This window comes from Lathyrus oleraceus, chromosome 3 (genome assembly GCF_024323335.1).
Source record: "Lathyrus oleraceus cultivar Zhongwan6 chromosome 3, CAAS_Psat_ZW6_1.0, whole genome shotgun sequence".
Taxonomy (NCBI): domain Eukaryota; kingdom Viridiplantae; phylum Streptophyta; class Magnoliopsida; order Fabales; family Fabaceae; genus Lathyrus; species Lathyrus oleraceus.
In genome coordinates, this window is record NC_066581.1 from 368,094,017 (window position 1) to 368,113,394 (window position 19,378).

Sequence of the window (19,378 nt, forward strand, 5' to 3'; positions counted from 1 at the left end):
ATTAGGGGTGAGTCTCTCAAGCATGACTATGGGGAGTATCTTAAGTATGTCTTGGGACGAGTCCCTCAAGTATAGCTTGGGGCGAGTCTTCAAACATCGATTTAAGTGACCCTTCAAACGTCAATTAAGATGAGTCATCAAACACCAGTTAAGGTAAATTCACTCGCAATATTAAATGTGATTAATGATAAATTAATCTTGGGAAGTCAGATCTACCTTAATCTCTCACGTGTGTCAGAGACATAGGGAATCTTTTGCAACAGTTAGAGAACATAAGTAAAGGTATTTGATTACCCATATGGTTAGTCTTCAAGACCCTTACAAAAGGGGGTCAGCTCCCACTATTTTATCTTTTTTGCATATCTTCATCTCTATAACTTTCGTGAAATTTTGTCATTATATAACAAGCATATAGTATACTCGTTCCCTATTTTAACAAGTTCAACTTCCACTCCTTTACTTGCAGGTATAGACCCTCTTATTTTAATCCCCCTTTTATCATTTTAATGGCATTTTTTAGGGATTTATGTGAGAACGGTAGGGTGATTGAGCCCTTGAATATCAAATAATGGCCTAACATGTACTTGCAATACACGAGGAATGTCGAACAGGTGGATGGTTCCATTAACTACATACTCTTAGATTTAAGTGTGTTTGGAAGTTATGAGAGCATTGGTATTTCTGATAGAGATTCTCTTACTTCTTGTTCTTTACCAAGAAACTCCCAACAGGTGATGAAGGCTTCTGAGGTTAAATATTCAAATGTTAGAGATTTTGTAACCTTGTACATGAGTTATAAGAGAATTGATGTCTTTTGGTGACACATTGGGCTATCCAACACTGGTCATAAAGAAGATGTCATTTTGGAGGCATGCTCTTAAGAGTAAAGGGGCTAACATGGCCTCCATAGATGATTCATTCACCCCATGCTTTTATCTACACCTCTCAGACATTCATGATTTAGGGGTTTTAATCCCCTTTACCCTATTTGAGACTAAGGTTCTAGTGATTGAAAGTGTCTCATAATGGATAAAGTGTGATTAGGGTGTTCAAAATCATGTGTCGACGACTAGAATTCTTCCCCGTCATAAGGATGTTCTTTTTTGTCTACGGTACCAAGACATGCACTAACGGTGGTTGGTAACTTTGACCATTATATCAAGAAGAGCATTAATCAAGCCTCAATTTAACAACTAATAAAAATGGAAGGATATGTTCATGAAATTAAGGGGTCGAGAGGGTGCCTTAATGGTTACAACGACGGCGGATGGCACCCCTCGTTTCCCTCGGTCTTGGACAGAGAATCCAGTGACAATCATTGGCTTTGACTTTAACTGCCTCACCCTTATTGAGAAAGAGGTGGTTCAACTCCTAAACAAATTCAAGGTTATGAGCTCTCGCATGATGATCATGTTAGATCGAGGAAAATATAGCAAAATAAACAAATATTTGAGTAAGTTTAAGATCATGGAGACCCTTATTTAAGTTTTTTTTTACTCACCAAGATACTTATTTTTTCCTTATATCCTTTTGCAAATAAAATGTATTTCATTCCTCAATATGAAAGGAAGGAGTGTGTGGTCAAGAAAAGGGTTGAGCGTCAAATGAAAAACAATCCCAAGAGTCTCCCTGACGGCCTCATGGAGAAAGGGAGCAAAAGGCATGATGAAGGTCATGCCCCCGATGATACTAGGTCCCATAAGTCCAAAAGTAATGTGTTTCATTTTCTCAAGCTCCCACAGATGATATAATAATAATCCCTATAGAGAATGGGGTGGGTGAGCGCTCTTCGCCAATAAAGAGCGACATTCCTCTTCAATCCTTAATGTGGATTAATCACGCATTTAACTCTTTACAATTTATCAGTGTCTGCCTCCCTTTTTTCAGAGACTTTTCAGCTGACTATAAGAGCATTTGTAATACGGAGACCAATAAGTTGTCTAATTTGATAAAGAATTACTTATTGAGGGGTCTTCTAGTGGTGCAAGTCCACGTGGTAACCACATTAAGTAGTGATTGAGCTAAAGTCTCAATTATCCATTCCAATGGAAGCTTTATTAAGGGCAGAACACAGTGAATGCCCTGGTCAAAGAGAATTAGGATTTGAAAATCAAACTTGCAATCGTGTTGCTAAAGCTCTGGTCCCTTGTTGCATTAGAGAAGAACTTAAAGGAATCTCTTGAGGAGGCCATGTGCTGTAAGAAGAAGATGGAGGAAGAGTTATCCATGTTTAAAGATGAATTAATGAACACTTCAGACCAGTACTTTGAGAGGGTAAATGAGCAAATAGTCTTCCTCTACCCTGAACTAGACCTAAGTTAAATAGGTTTATTCAAAGTGTTTCGTGATGCCCAATTTATGGAAGAAGAAGTGTTGCCTCTTATTGGATATAGTGTTTCTCCTAACGGGGGCGCCTAGGCTAAGCCTGAAGACGTCAAGGTAGGGGAGGCGAGAACTCTGGATGAGAATTTTAATCGCTAGGCAAGTATTCCTGAAGAAATGCGGGCTTTTGAGGAGGGTCAGTGAGTTGTAGGTTTTGTTGTTTTTGGCCTTTTGTGGCTTATATTTATAATCGTGCTCGATTTTTATGTAACGATTAATAGTTACCTTGATGACTTATCATGCTTTGACCTCTTGGGGATTAATTAAATGATGGGCTTGCACTCCCTTACTTATTTCTCTTGTGTGAATTGTATGAGAATACTTTGAATAAGTTTTTTGGCCTTATATAAACTCATGGGATTAGGATTTCTCCATGAATATCCATCGTAAAAGTTACCTCTTTGGCAACAAGGATTCCTTCATGAGGATCCAACATAAGTGATCGCCTCTATTTGTGGTAAGGCTTACTCTATGAGAATCAAGCGTAAGTAATTGTCTAAGGGGAAATAGTGATTCCTATATGAAGATCCAATATAAGCAATTGCCTATAAGGTAGTAAGAATTCATCCATAAGGATCCAACATAAGTGATCGCCTTTATGGGCGATTTTGATAAGATTTTCCATTTCAATCCTCAATTCCTGCACACATAAAAAAACAATAATGTTCCAAAACCTATATAATATCGTGAGGCATCTCATTAAAAACCCTTTTGCATAATTATCGATGCAGTGTAAAAGAGTGCCCCCTACTCAAAATAGAGAATATCATAAAAAATAAATCATACACATGACAGAGAAAATACTTTTCCTTAATCTATCAAATGATAAATTAAACTAAACTAATCATGGCATAACTCCTAAAGTAATTAATGTTTTACAAGTGGTGTATTTGTTTGCCACCTTCATGCTCATTTGGAGTATGGTGTCCAAATCTTTGTCTTCAAGAGTTATCTATTATAGTGTGACTTTCAAATTCATGTCTACAACGTTTAATTCCTATATCTGGCTATTAGGTGTGGACCACAATCATAGTCACCCTCTTTTGCTTCAGGTTCTCTAGGTAACACTTTCTGGTGATCTCTTAATCCCCATAGATAACCCCAACTTTCTTAATCCCCTTAGATAACCCCAACTTTCCCATCGGGAAGTGGATATTTCATTCACAAATATATCATGGAAAACGAGGCTCCAAAAAAGGTATATATGTGTGTGTGTGTGTGTGTGTGTGTGTGTGTGTGTGTGTGTGTGTGTGCGCGTGTGTGCGTGTGTGCGTGTGTGCGTGTGCGTGCGTGTGTGTGTGCGTGTGTGCGTGTGTGCGTGTGCGTGCGTGTGTGTGTGCGTGCGTGCGTGCGTGCGTGCGTGCGTGCGTGCGTGCGTGCGTGCGTGCGTGCGTGTGTGTGTGTGTGTGTGTGTGTGTGTGTGTTAATTTATCAATTTTTAAATACATCACTATTAAACTTGTATTCATTTTAATATATTGTTTGTTTGTTTCTTAACTCGACAATAACATCGTTGAATATTTTTAATGTTCTTAAAAATATAAAATTACATGATAAATTATAATTAATAGATAGTTTTTCTTAGAAAGACTGATAATTGGTATGGTTATGGGTACTTAGGTACCCATAGAATATGGGTACAAACATTAGTGCCCACAAATGGATATGGATTCAGGTACGAGGTTTTTTTCAAATAGCAGATATGGAGACGGGTACTATATTACCATGCCCAAACTTTATCAATTGTCATCCCTAACCTTAGAGATGTACCTTTTAAGGTGCTAGCGAGAAACTTGTGTCTTAGAGAATTAAAGGCTCCAATAATTGCCATATGTGTGGTTATGGATGCGATATGTTCTTAAGGGTCGCTACCCCATCAAACTTGGCCAGGGATGGCGGTTTGAAGTTCTATGCCATTGGTGCCCCCATATTTCATCAGAGAGAGGTTGGGATCCAAAACTTCAATTACTCAAGAGGGTCTGCCTCCTACTGGAACTTCTGAAAGTGAAGGAACTTGTCTTCTAAAGTCTTATTATGGCAAAATAGGTCATCCATGACAGCACACATTTTTGTCATGGCGTCCTCGTTATCGATATTGTTGTTGGTCGGAGTTGCTACCCATTTGTTCACCATATTGGATATATGGGTTGAAGATGTGAATAACAATCTGACAATATGATGCAGTTGTGGCCCAAGTCAATTTTAATGGGTCGCATGGTGGGCGTTAATTATACTTGCTAAAAGTATAATGAAGGATAACCACTGGTTGTGTAGGGTTGTTAGGGTTTTTTAGGGTTGTTAAGGTGTTAAACCAAGCTTGTGTGGGATGGTGAGAAACTCTGTATATAATTTATTGTTAAGTGAATTAAATACTCTTAACTCAATGGTTGAGGTATTTATTGGAATCCTACTGGCATGGATCTTAAGACCCAAGAGAGCGGTTACAACATTCTTCTCTCTTAAGAGCGTGGAAAGTGGAGTAGTTATTTCCTCTAGTATAATGGATAAAGTGGATGCCCTTCATAACTTTACTTGGTAGGGACACACCATTTATCATACCTTCGTGAATGGGTAAGTGATGTAGCAATGGGCGTCCATCGTGATACATGGGCACACATTAGGATAAATGGGCGACTATGAACCCTATTTTAGGTGATGGGTGATATTTTACTGCCCTCGATGAATCTTGTATTACCTATTATGAATCTCTTGCAAATATTCCAATACAAGTTGGCATTTAATTATTGCATTATCATTTCCTTAAGTCAAGTGAGCTTATTCCAAAGTGAAAGCATGAATATCATGCCCAATTAAACTAAAGGCTTGTACATGTTTATAAAGTTCATATCAAATTGATAAGCTTTTATTATCACTTTTTAAAGGAAAGTTATTGTTTCACAAAGCCACAAACTTCAAGAATAAGCTCATTCATGTATGGTCAACTTTTTGTTGATTTCTTTAGCGAATTCTATAGACTACTACAACAAGGCTTCTCCAGAAGTGTTAGGAATATTATCTTGATTTATGTCAATGCAGGAAATTAAAATGTAAATACCATTTAGATTACCCATGGAAGCTTTTCTCATTGATTGTACTGATGTAATATTGTAGGCCTAAAAAAGAGATTTGTTATTCAAATATAGGCAGTGCCAGTTTTGGGTATGTGTGACCTGACATGTTGCATAGGGCCTCCAAAAAATAAGGGCCTCAAAATTTGTCTGATTGTGTTTTATATATTATAAACTACTAAATACCTATACATATTCGTTAAATTATTGTGCAAACTCTCACCTTAAACTACGGTTTTACTCATAAGTTGTGGGTTCGATGATATTATTTTGCAAAAAATGTCAATCAGCCTTGTGACCAACATTTAATGTTATTATTTTACAAAAGTAATGCAAAAATATCATGCACCAACAAAATTTCCACTCATAATGTTTTTATATAATTAATTTAAATTTATAATGGACTTTCAAATCAAGTTAAATTTTAATTGCTATTTATTATAAATACATGTTATCAATCAGAGTCGTCTTTGAGGGCATGCAAACCAGGCTACCACACATGACCTCAAAATTTTCACAGTTAAAATGTACCTAAATATGGTCTCATAAATCATTGTCATTGTTAAAATTTTGTTAAATAGGATCTCTAATTATTTTGCCATGGTTGAATCGTGACTAACCTATACATGACCCCCCAAAACTTGAGACGACTTTGTTATCAATACTTTATTTATCCGCATTAGTAATTTGTTTCATTTTTATTTATTTATAAAATTTATATAATATTTATATATCATAATTAAATATTTAAATGTTCATCATACTTAGGGATGGCAATATTAGAGTTTGACATAAATTATCCTTACAAATCGGCTTGTAAGGTAAGGAATGTCACTCTATATAAACTCTTTCAATACTTTATCTCTAATCAATGTTGGACTTAGGATTTTCCTAATACACTCCCACGCTTAACACTCTTTTTGGGATTGATGTGTGGATATTAACGGTGAGTCAATAGTTCGATCGATAGACTCTAATATCATATTAGAGTTTGGTCCAACTCATTACTATAAATCGGCTTGTAAGGTGAGTGATGTCACTCTATATAAACTATTTCAAGGCTATATCTCTAACCAATGTGGAACTTAGGATTTTATCAATAGACGATTGTACCCATACCCAATGGACACCCACAAAAGATATCCATAATAGGTAGGGTAAAACCCTACAAAACGGGTATGGGCGTTGACACGTGTGACTACCCATTAAAATAAGCAGGTATGGGTGCGGGTACGGGTACCTTAGTACTCATCCCAACCCATACACACACAATGTATATCTATATATTTTAATTTATATAATCATATAAAAAATGTATGTATGTCTCTTTAAAAAAACACATCACAAATAAACTATTGCATATTTAAATATAAGTGTTCGTTTGCTTCATAATTCAATAATAAAATCTTTGAATTTTTTGTGAGTTTCGTTAAAAATTTAAAATGATATGATATTTTTCAATTGATAGATTTATTTTTACTATAATTATGGGTAACAGATATGGGTAAGGGTTCTTAGGTACTCATAGGGTACGAGCAAAAAGGTCGGTGCCCATGCGAGTACGAGGTCGAGTATGTAGATTTTTCCAAACCCTATCCATGAATTTTTTCAAACCCTACCCATGAATTTTTTCAAACCCTACCCATTGTCATCCCTGATCATACTACTAACTTATTTATTATTAAATTTGTATGATGAAATATAATAAATTATTATCTTTACTTTGATTTATTATTTTTTAATAAAAAAATATATTGTATGATGAAATATAATAAATTATTATCTTTTCTTCGATTTATTATTTTTTAATAAAAAATATATTGTTAAAATAAGTAATAAAAGAATAACTTAATAGATCAATAAATAAAATTACTATATTTAAAAAAGTTGAATAATTTGGTTTGAGTTATTCTAGCAAAGTCTAATATTTATAAAGTTTTATAATTTTTCTAACTAATTTAATTTTTTTCATGCTACTATATAAATTTTAATGAAATTTTGAGGCCTTAAGCACAATAATTGTTTTTTTGAATTTTTTGTGTTTTTTTTATTAAGGATACATTTTAAAATTTTGAACAGGACTTTTGAATTGTTTGAGACGATCCTAAATATATGTGTTCTCTTATTTTGTATTTACGATACACACAGAAGGTCCTAGTTTAACCTTTGAGGTGAGCCTAGTGATAATCTAAAAAGTGGATCTCTAATAGTCGTATCCAAATTCTTAGGCACATATTAGAGTTTTTAAAAGCATCTATCGAACTGACTATGTTGACCCATATCCCCTTAGAATTTTGTCTTTAAGTAACTTTCTTTTATTATTTGGGAGGTTTTAAGTAGGATCCCAAAAACATCTAATATAACTTTTTGTGCAGGTCAATTTTTTTTTTATGTTGTAATGAATTAGATTTATAAACATATAACCTTTGGAATTTAAATATTCAATGGATAATTGATTATAGGTGGTATTCTAGTGTTGTATTGTCATTTCCTTAAGTCAAATGACTTTATTCCACATGATGTTGAGATTTTCATTTTCTTTAAGTTGAAGCATGAATATCATGCCCAGTTAAACTAAAAGTTTGTACATAGGGGTTGAAGCTAGCGGAAATATACCCGAACATATCGCACGCTCGAACATACAACAAAGTCGCTATCGAACTTTATTTATTCCTGAAGGAGAGGGAAAACATCGATAAAACCCGAGGGAAAGAGATATGTTGGGTAAGGAAGTCGGTTATGTAAGGGGAAGGTATTAGCACCCCAAACATTCATGGTACTTCATGGGAACCGTTTTGATTGTTCTCGCTCGAGTGGGTGTTATATCTGAAGATTACTCGCAAAAGAATGAGGAAAGGAAAAGAAATAGATAAAGTGATCGGTGAGGATTAGGGCCCTCATGCCTATGTATCCTCATAGTGCAATGAGGAATTCAGAGCTTTGTAATTCAAAGAAATAGTAATGGGATATGAAAAAAATTATGATCAAAGTATGGTCTGAATCAAAGGATCGTGTTTTGAACTCCAACAAGGGTGAATACATGAACCCAAAAGTAAGGTGGCTTTTACTAGTACGTGGGCTAGCATGGATGCCTTTATAGGGTAATGCCAAAAATACGAAGAAATAAGTGTTTGAGGGTATGACCCAAACATCTCTTTATTCATAAGGTGACGCAAGAAGGAGCACAAAGAGGTAGTGTATTTCGCTTAAAGATAGTTGATATATCACATGGAGTTAATAATGGTAAAGTATGAGTGCATCATGGAGATGAACAAAATGAAGTGACCAAAGTCACAAAATTGAATGTTTGGTGACAAGTGACTAAAGAAGTGTAATTTGAAACCAAATGGTAAAGATGTATTGGAATCCATATGAGAAATGGGATTTGTACCATAGAGGTAAAAGTGGCATGGACCATAAATGAGGGGTCTAAGACCTGGTATCACTATATGGTTGGCCGAAAAAACAAAATTAAATGTCTGGGAACAATTCAAACAACTCTAAGTGCAAATGCGGACTTTTCGTTAGGTGTCCTAAAAGGATATATATATATATATATATATATGTACCTAAAGAAAGTGTATCCAATTTCAAAGGAATAGTATGTCACTAGGTGAACGGTTTAATGTTTGAAGGTAGATAATGGATTGTGAAAGATATGAGTGGTGCTCTAAGGCGGAAGAAGGAATAATTAGAAGTATGTTCGCTAAGGATCCGCATATGCATCTCCAAACTATTTTTTCCAATGTGGGGTAAATGTCAAAAAAACGAAGGCTGGTATGATTTTTTGATCCGTCCGTAGATGCATGCGTTTTCAAATTTTCAAATGTGATGCACACATAAGCGTGGAAAGAGGAATTCTCTTAATTGATGTGGATAGGTTAATTTATCAATTGTTTTAACTTGTGCCTCTCAATAATCTCTTTGTGCCTACTTCTTTAAAAACACTTTCATGCATTATTCTAAAACTTGCGATGCATCATAAAATAAATTTTCTTTCAGAATTTTAGTTTCTGGTACACTTCATTTGAACCACCCATTTACTTGTGTCGAATCATATCGCTTAATCCCAGTCTTGAAAAATTCTCTAGTATCAATGCATGATTTGAAGTACAAATCAAATTCACTCACCTGAAAAGTTTCCTGATGCACATGATTAGGCTATTGAAAAACCATGGTGGAACCACACAGTTAGTAGAAGCTAGTAGTTGTAGCATCTGTAAAACTTGCGGTGGAGAGCATATAAATGTGCGGTAGCGGCCATTTGAATTGCTACCAAACACACACTAAGTCTTGATTTTAATCTCGCATGATTTATTCACCTTTTTTTCAAGTAAATGAATAAAATCATTTAAAATACTTTTAAATGTTGAATCAAATCATGGTGATAAAATAATTTGTCTCAATTTATTGCATCATCTATTCAATTCTTTTTAAATCCGGTAGATCATACCGACCAACATTATCCACCTCTTTTTTATTCTATCATGTCTTAATCCTATACCACACATACAAAAAAACATTTAAAGTGTGATAAAACTTTCTTTCCAATTGTGATGCTTAAATTTGATAGAGATGTGATGTTATTGGGTCAGCCAAATGGGCCAAAGGAGTGGAAAATCAGTGTTATGAAGAATAAAAAATAGAGGGTTTCTTAATGTACAATATATGTTTTTCAATTACCACGATAATTTCTAAAAATATTTTATGTTTTCGGAGATGTATCTTCGGACGCATCCAATATACATAATTCATTCGTTTTTAAGTCAAATCCCAATTTTATGAACATTCAGAAATATATCTCTGAATTTTGTCCGAAAAGGTGATTGTTGCAACATTTTGATAAATTGGATGCATACCACATGAATTAGCACGTTTTAATGGAAACAATAACATATGCAACGACATGATTGTGTATTTCAACTCAGGTCTTAAACAGTTTGTTCAAAATTTTAATGGAGGACAACTTCCAAGATCAAAGTTTGTGTACTTGGAATTTTATCAAAGCAGTGAAGATCTTGCTACAAATGGAAAATCATATGGTAATGTTCTTTTTTAGAATCATGACAAAAAAACATATCATTTCAAATGTTGATTTTGGACTTTGTTTTGTTGATGTTATGAAACAGGATTTGATATTGTAGACAAAGGATGTTGTGGTGTTGGTAAAAACAATGGACAAATCACGTGTATTCCATTGTAACAACCATGTGAAGAACATGTAAAATATTTGTTTTAGGATGTTTTTCACCCTACTGAGTTGGCAAATATTTTTCTAGCAAAAGTATCATACACTTCACGGAAAGATGCAATATTTAAGTAGATTTTTAGCAAATTTTGAAAATGTATTTAATTATGAGAAATAAATGCAAAAAATTATCACGTTAAATAACAGTTGTTAAAGAAGGTAGTGATGCATGTGCTAGTGGTGAAGGTTAATATTGTTGTTTCCGGAAATACATTTTCGGAAATTTTCCAGATATGCATCTTCAGAATAAATTTATTCATAAAATTGGGGTCTGACTCAAAAACGAATGAAATATGTGTATTGGTTGCAGTTTGGTTATTAAAAATGTTCTTAGTTAGTTTTAGTTAGAAAAAATGTTCTTAGTTAGTTTTAGTTAGATTGGATTTGTTAGTTATCCTGTTATGGTTAGTTGTTGTTGGAATTCTGTTTAAATCCAAAAGAAATGCACAATGCCTTTTAAATGGAGCTGATTGAAGTTTGCTATGCTTTTGGATTTAGCAGGTTGGAGTTTGATGATGTTGTGCCGCAGGTCTACACTACATTGCTGAATCTTGGTTTTGCATCGTGTCCTCCTGCAGTAGGTATCATACCAGTTCAATGTAGATGCAGGAACTTTGCTACAATGGTTCTTGGTATGTTGTTGGTCTATGCTTATGGCTTGGACATGGTTGTGAATGGTCAAATGCAAGTTGAGTATGGTTCATTTGGTGGTATCTGGTGCAATGTTTTGGCATAGTAATTGAAGTGCACAACTTATGTAACTTGGTTCAAATGAGTTTATGGTTCAATGTAATGGAAAGGAAATATTGTAATTTGAATAATAGTTTGTAAATAAAAATGTGGATTTCTAATGGTGTTAAAATTGGAAATTATTGAATGTATGCATATTATTAATCGGGAGTTAATTGATTAAATGTTTGAAAATTGTTAATGGAAAGTTAATTAAAAGCTTGAAAATTATTAATGGAATGTTGAAAATGTTAATGGATATTTAATTGTTATTAAAATGGATATGGATTATTAAAAGGGTAAATGATTATTTAAAATAATTTAAAACTAATCTAAACATTGAAGTAATCAATTTAAAATTAATTTTAAAAATAAAAAATTAAATTAAAATTAATTAAAATCAATTTCAAATTGCTTTAAAAATAGAATAAATTAAATCACTTGGAAAAAATCAAAAATTAATTAATTTAAAATTTGAATCATTTTTAAATCAATTTAATAATCAATTAAACTATTAATTGGAATTCCATAAAATAGAAAATCAACTAAAATTAGATTAAAATCCAAAATTCCATTAAAATCAATTTTGAAATTAAAGTCAAAGCACCAAGACGGATATAACGATGAAATGAGTCGAACAAGCATAAATAATGATCCATGTTACCAAAATCGCGACAATATGGACTCAAGAATGAATGGTTGACTATGGTCGATTGGTTGACCAAAAAGTCAAAAGTTGATCAAAGTCAACTGAGAGGCGTGAGTTAGGGATTTCTTGTGTAAAATGGGTTAGTAACAAATGCACTAAAGACCCGAATCAAAGACCGAGGACTAATGAATGGGCCGAGATTAAACCTTGAACCAAATGACAAAATAAGGACCCAAAAGGCCAATGCACTAATGTGAACATGAATCTGAGATCTATGAATCTTGAAATAACCAAATTGGTGGTTGTCTAGACCAACCTTGAACCAGATTGAATCCTAAGCAAGAAGACCTACAATCTAAGGGCATCTTCCCCAATGAATTAGGTTTTCATACATGCTCAAGGCGGAATGATTACCCAAAGTCAAGAATTATGGTTTTGAATCCATATAACGAGCAATTCTCAATCACCAGCTTTGAATCTATTAATATATGCAGATGAATCTCAAGTCATAGGTCATATAAAAAATGGAAAAGGGAGGGCAAATTTTGGGGTACGACACACGCCATCAATGTATGGATAGGAAACTAAGAATCATGGTGATTGGGGAAGATGAATATGAGGATGGAGAGGCATACGAGATGGTGATAAAATAGGAAAAACACGATAAAGAGGGAACCTTGAGTATCACGAGTTTGAGTGGTGTCATCATAGGAAGCAATACTAAGCTTCACACTATGAAATTGAAGGGTTCCATACAAGGGGTGCCGATTCTCATGTTGGTAGATAATAGAGCGACCGATAATTTCATCTCACAAATATTGGTTCGAGCAATAGGGTGGAAGATGGCTCACATAGTGTCGTTACCTGTAAATATGGGTGATGGTTTCAAGGCACAAACTCGAAGGGGATGCAGATACATAATCGTTGAAGTTGGAAAGGTAAAGTTCACTATTACAACATTACTTTTCGACTTTAATGATATTGATGTGGTCTTGGGCATGGCTTGGTTAACTAAACTAGGGGATATGTGGGTGGATTAGAAGCGATAGTTAGGACAATTAGAGTTAAGTGGTCTTGGGACAACTAGAGTCACAAAGGGCTTTACAATTTTTTCTCACAACTTCAAAACACATAGTAGATGGGTTGTATATGTCTATTGAGGGGTAAGAAGTTGCCCCTTCACATTTTTCCAATGAGAAGAAGCATGAAGTTGAGCGAATATTGTCTCAGTCTGCTGGAATTTTTAAAGAACCAAAGGGTATGCCTCCTAAGATAATACAAGAGCATGCCATTCACATAATGGAAGGGCATGGTCCAGTTAATGTGAGACCATATCTTTATTCACATCACCGTAAGAATGAGATAGAAAAACAAGTTAAGGAGATGTTCGAAGGCAACATCGTGCGTGCAAGTCAAAGTACTTTTTCAAGTTCGGTTATCTTAGTAAAAAATGACAACTTGTGGTAGATGTATGCTGACTATCAGGCTTTGAACAAGGCCACTATTTCGGATAAGTTCCATATCCCCAACATTGAAGAGTTATTAGATGAATTTCATGGAGCATGCTTTTTCTCAAATATTGATCTCAAGTCAGGATATCATCAAGTGAGGATGTGCATAAAAAAAACTTTTTCGGACTCACGAAGGGCATTATGAGTTCCTAGTAATGCCTTTCAGAATGATGAATGCTCCATCAACCTTTCAAGCATTGATGAATGATGTTTTCAAGTTGTTCTTATGCAAGTCTGTACTTGTTTTCTTTGATGAGATATTAGTGTATAGCCAAACTTGGCAACAACATATCCAACATCTAAGTTATGTTTTGCAAGTCATGTCTGATAATAAGTTGGTTGCTAACAAGAAGAAATGTTCTTTTGCACAATGCTCTATGGAGTATTTGGTACATATAATTTTCCAACAAGGAGTATCATGGATCCCTCTAAAGTTCAATGTGTGTTACAATGGCCTGTATCAAAGAATGTTAAAGGAGTAAGAGGTTTTTTAGGGTCTCACTTATTATTACCGAAAATTTATTAGAAACTATGGCAAGTTATCCAAGCCACTGGCAGATCTTACAAAGAAGGAAGGTTTTAGATGGGAAACTAGTGAACATGCTAATTTCAAGGTGTTTAAACAACACATAACCATGACACATGTTTTTGCATTGCCAATTATTTCCCAAGAGTTCTTCATTGAAAGTGATGCGTTTAGAAACGGTTTGGGTGTTATCTTGTTGCAGCACATATGTACTATTGCTTATTATATCAATGCATTAGGTGACATAAATTTAACCAAGTCAGTTTATGAAAAGGAATTAATGGCAATGGTGTTATCTATTCAGCATTGGCGTTCGTATTTCATGGGGAGGAAATTTATTGTGTGTATTGATCAAAAGAGCTTGCGACAACTACTTCAACAAAGAATTACCACAATGGACCAGCAAATTCGGACAACCAATTTATTGGGCTATCATTTTGACATATTATATAAATCGGGTTTGGAAAACAAAGGTGTTGATGCATTGCCTCGAATGCATGATATTGTGGATCTGAAATTATTAGTGCATTATCCTAAATGGTTGGGTACTGATGAAGTGGTGAAAGAGATGCATGATGATGTTTTGTTAAAGGAGATTATTGTAGCCTTGGAAAAAGGCGAACCAACAAAACATGACTTTGTGTATCAAATATGGTTTTTATTTTATGAGGATAGATTTGTGTTATCTTCTAACTCTATGTGGATTCCCAAGTTTCTATTGGAGTTTCATTCCTCGCCTCAAGGTGGACACTCTGGATTCTATGGTACTGATCGTTGGATTGCAACAAATTTGTTTAGGAATGAAGAAATATGTTCAGCAATTCATGCAATAATGTGATGTGTGCCAAAGTCAGAAATATGTGGTCGCGACTCCAGTAGGATTCTTACAACCATTATCGATTTCATCTCAAATTTGGAAGGATGTGTCGATGGACTTTATCACTGGGTTACCAAAGGCTAAAGGTTATGAAGCAATCATGGTTTTGGTGGATAAGTTGTCGAAGTATGTGAATTTCGTGCTATTGAAGCACCCTTACTATGTGAAGAATTTGGATGATGTGTTTGTAAAGGAAGTCATTAGGTTACATGGGATCCCAATGTCCATGTTAAGTAATAGGGATCTAGTATTTGTTAGCAATTTTTGGAAAGAGATTTTAAGATGCAAGGCACCCACTTGAAGATGAGCATGACGTATCACCCATAAACAAATGGTCAAAAGAAAGTTGTAAACCGTTGCTTGGAGACTTTTTTGCATTGTTTTATTACTGACCCACCGAAGACATGGGTTTTATGGATTCCTTGGGCGGAATATTTGTATAATATTATGTTCCACTCATCTGCCGGTACAACACCTTTTAAGGTGGTTTATGAAAGGGTTGTTCCCAAGTTAACCAAATCCTTGCTAGGAGAAACTAAGTTTGAAGCGATGAGAAGTGAATTGGTTGATAGAGATGAATGATTGTGACAATTGAAGTTTCATTTAAACCGGACTCGTACACGTATGAAGAATCAAGCTAACAAACATTGTACTGATGGAGAATTTATGGTAGGTGATTGGGTTTTCCTCAAGTTACGATCACATGTGCAACAAAGTGTGGAGGTCCGCGTCAACCTTAAGTTTGCTCCCCGATATTACGATCTTTATCAAATCAGTGAGTGTGTATGTGATATGGCTTACAGACTCAAATTACCTGATACAACCAGGATCCATTTGGTTTTTCACTATTCTTTACTTAAGAAGGCAATTAGTAATTACAGGGTTTAAAAAGAGTTGTCGGCTAGTTTGGATGTGGATCCAGGAGGAGTGTGGGAACCAGTTGCAGTTCTGGTTACTAGGTTTGTGACTAAAGAAAGGGAAATGGTGAAACAACTATTGATATAGTGGAAAAAGCTACCTAGGAATATGGATTTAATATACGTAGTGAGTTTCCATCTTTCAGACTTGAGGACGAGCCTGCTTCTCAAGGCTGTAGTATTGATAGAGATGTGATGTTATTGGGTCAAACAAATGGGCCAAATGAGTGGAAAGCATACGTTAGAAAGAGTAGAATAAGTTTGTTGATATGACAGTGGGGTTTGTAACACCCTAAACCCCACATACGATTTAACGCGTAATTTAATAGAAATTAAAACTACATAGGATGTCACTCACATCAAACATATCATGCTCTGTAACACGCATTACAAAATGTCACATAAAACCTATCATCACATGCTCACCTTCACTTAAGGTATCATCGCAACGGAATCATTATTAAGTCAAATAAACACAATATTGCAACTCATGATGTTTAGTCTCATGAACTTCAACTTTCATCAACAACAAAAAAAGTTGTATTATTCAACTCACCACAACTTTGAAATCTCATCAAAACATAAATAGTAACTTCAACATAACAAAAGAAGTGAAAGAAAACATTCCCCAATCCGATGTTACATTATCAGAGGAAAACCCTACTAAAGAAAATGACAAACTATTAGAAGTCACTCCAAGAGCTACCTTCCACTTACTTCAGCAATACTACTCATAAATATCTATATGATGTCCATGTCAAGACAACATTCAAACAGAAGGGGTGAGAAACAACAAGCCAATATAAATAGTGTAATGAATGCTAAGGTAGAGAACACACATCAAGTACACATTCATTACACAATTATCATTAACATATTCTCACACCTAATTCACGACAACAATAACATAACCACATCCAATCATAAACATCATGAAAAATCAACAACATATGCAATTAGATAAGCAAATGTACTCCACAACTGACTAATTATGCATGCGTATCATTCATGAACACTCAGGTTCATCTCGCTCTCGATCCCCACCATAGGACCAGAGCACACCAGATCGTTACCACCACCATATATAACACTTCATCGATTTCCACCTGAAATCGACTACTCGCTCCCGATCCCCGCCATAGGACCAGAGCATACTAAAACTAGACCAAAACTCATACACCATGATGCATGACTCTCAACAACATGCATTATCACAACAAGGTTCACCTAAAGGATCCCCATACACATCTCGTCATTTATGCATCACATCATTCATCATATGCAACAATTAATTCATGTTACAACACAATAACATCAACAACAAAATCAAATCATCAAACATAACTTAATAACCATTCATTCATGTTACTTCACCAAAACAACAACACATCATCGTATAAACAAAACGATTCACTAACCAATCATACAAGTTATCACAAACATCTATACAGTAGATAATTGACTACAACTCAAATACTTCATCAAACACTACCATGAGGTAGCTCTGCACAAATTAGTTTTTTAACACTTCAAACGACATATTATTTGGACATAAGGATCAAAAGATACAGCCAAAAACGTCGAACAATACAGCAAAGATAAAAACCGATTTTTTCACAAAATCGGCACATGACAATCAATTGTCATAAGGTGACAATTGATTGTTTCCAAGAGGATTTCACTACTGACTTGCTAAAACAAACAATCAATCGATAGTTTAAATGGTGTAATCGATTGTCGATATGGTGTAATTGATTATTAGGTTAATTTTTTTTTCAAGAATTCAACTGGTGCAATCGATTGTCACTGTAGCTTTTTCCAAAAATTCCAGTTTTTACACACGTTCATCTTCTCCTTCTTCCTTAAATCACCACACATGAACCCAACCAATTTTTCCAAAAAATTAATCAACTCCAACACGAATTAAATATTAAAATCATGTTATCATAGCCATCATGTGTTACAACACTTATTTTCATCATGATTCATGGTTACCCATCAACAATTTCAACAATAATTTCATCATCAATCATGAGCATAACTCAAGCATTCAAACATTCATCAATGACCGAATTTTATACATGCATGTTCATGATATTTCAAACATAGATTCGGCCATATAAACACATATACACACAAGATCAACCAACAAATTCCAGAATTTCATCATATAACAATTCATCAAAAGAAAATCTAAGACTCTAATGAGATTAAGGATTTCTCATCACTACCCCATCATACAATACACCTAATTGGTAGCTCTTTCTCCCCCTTACCTGATTTCCAACAAAATCACATTTGATCCTTAGAGTTCTTCCCCAACCTCTTTGTCTCTTTTGCTCAAACTCTCCAAAAATACATATTTTGACACTCTCAGGTTCTCCAACTCCCAATTTTATTCCAAAACCTATTTCCTTCCAATTAGGCTCTTCCCTTTTTATTCCTCAACTCGTCCTTATATTCCCCTCATGTCCTCCATATTTTTCTTAATTCCAACATTGCCCTTAATTTCTCTATATGTCTTATCTTCTTCTTATTTTATTAATAAATCTAATATTTCTTATTTTTCCATCACCCATGCTATTTTAATCATTCACCTCATAATTCTATTTACTTAACTAATTCAAATAAAAATACTATTTATTCTAATAATTAACTAGAATTTTGATTAATTTCTAAACAAATATGGTAAGTTCTTACTCTCTCTATACCTCTACTTCAAAGGATACTTACCCCCATAATCACACAACTAATTTAAAACATCAATTAATCAAATAAAATTTTAAATAATTCAATTCAATTAATTAATTAAATTTGGGATCAAACAAAACTGCTTCTCAAGACTGGAGTATTGATAGAGATGTGATGTTATTGGGTCAAACAAATGGGCCAAAGGAGCTGAAAGTCTCGTTAGGAAGAATAAAATAAGTCTGCTGATGTGGCAGTAGTGTATGTGTGGTCTGTGTGAGAGAATTGTTTTAGATATGATTTCTGTTATATGTAATTGGGGAAGGGAAGAGAGATTATGCAGAAGTTTGTTATATTTTCTGTTAAGCAGATTCTCTGAGGAGCCTTGCTCTATGGATAGATAGGAATTGTATTCCATCTACAATTTGCTTGCTTATTTCAACATTACACTATTTCTGCATCAAAGTCCCTTGGAATTAAACTTACTGTCGTTGCAAATTGCGCATAAATCTGACATAAAGATGTCAAAGACTACACTTTTTACTGGGGATCTTCTCAATTATGTGCATACGACAAAGAATGTGTAAAAAATCTACTCTACTTATGAATCAAAGACATCTTCAAGAAATTGGAATCTTCCTTTCATGAACTACTAGTAAAACAATTTTGAATCATCCAGAATAAATATAAACCTTATGCCTACAAAAACATTACATTATGTGCTCATCAGAAACAATGCCCCTACATTTAAAAGGAGCAACCCAACAAAAAATAAGAAACAAG